The following is a 1152-nucleotide window of genomic DNA, read 5'->3' as shown; positions in this document are numbered from 1 at the left end:
AACAGCTGGAATAAAAAGGGAAGTAGATGCACGGTTGTGCAAATGGTTACTTCACAGTAAAATACATGTATATAAAATGTAAAAAGAGATGTCTCACCGACCTAGATCTCTGGCATAGTTTGCTGGCTGATGATGTGCCCGGGGATAGGCGGTGGACCGTCCCCGAGAGGAATCCAGAGATCTCGTATGAGACACCAGTTCCCTTCAGAAAAATATCATTTAAGATGGAAAGTTTTTAAAAAATGTACCTATTCCCAGTTGACAAACAAGTTTCAGACACTTTTTGCCTGAAAATGTTGACTTTGCCCATCATTTATGATTACTGCCAAAGGATGTCTTAATTTATTATTTAAAAAAAAAAAAAAAAAAACATTTTACAGACAACCACAAGTAATTTCTGGCTGCAGATTAAATATGAATTTTCATTGATTTCCCCAGACGTTATTTATAATGTTAACGCTTATTTTTAAATTTTTAATTGTTACTCATTTGTATCTATTTTATTCACTGAATTTTAATTTAACAATGTATTTAATTATTGTATTCATTAATTTATTTTTAATAAAATAAATAAAAAATAAATAATCTGTCTACAAAATAGACTACAGCTAACTAAAATTAAAATGAAATCTGAAAAATGCATATAATAAAAGCTAACTAAAATATAATAATTGCTATGGCCAACAGTATACAAATATATACTAAAACACACAACTATATATGTAAGTCAATGGCAAATAAGTCAAGCCTAGTATGTACTTACACACATAAAAAGGTCTTGTTTTCAACTATTTAAGATTTTCAACTATTATTACTGGTTTTTTAATTTAATAATTATTTTCATTTTAATTGAATTGTATTATTACAACTCGTTTAATTTAATTTGTATTCATTACTGTATTTTCCAGGCCTGGAACCCACAATTTTAACATTTTCCAGGTTTTCCATAATCACTGGAAAGGGAACCAACAACAGGAGGTCAGCGCTTACCTCGTCTTCTTCTCTCCTCCTCTAGGTGTGAACAGCCGTGATCTGCACCACTGAAGCATTAAAAGGAGTCTGTATCACTCACTCAGTTTGACTCACTTGAAGTAGAATTCCGGCGGGCGGCATTTCAGACGCCGGCTCATTGCCACAGACCACCATGACCAC

Source organism: Cyprinus carpio, chromosome B5 (assembly GCF_018340385.1).
Source record: "Cyprinus carpio isolate SPL01 chromosome B5, ASM1834038v1, whole genome shotgun sequence".
Lineage (NCBI taxonomy): Eukaryota > Metazoa > Chordata > Actinopteri > Cypriniformes > Cyprinidae > Cyprinus > Cyprinus carpio.
Note: the sequence above shows the minus strand (reverse complement) of the source record.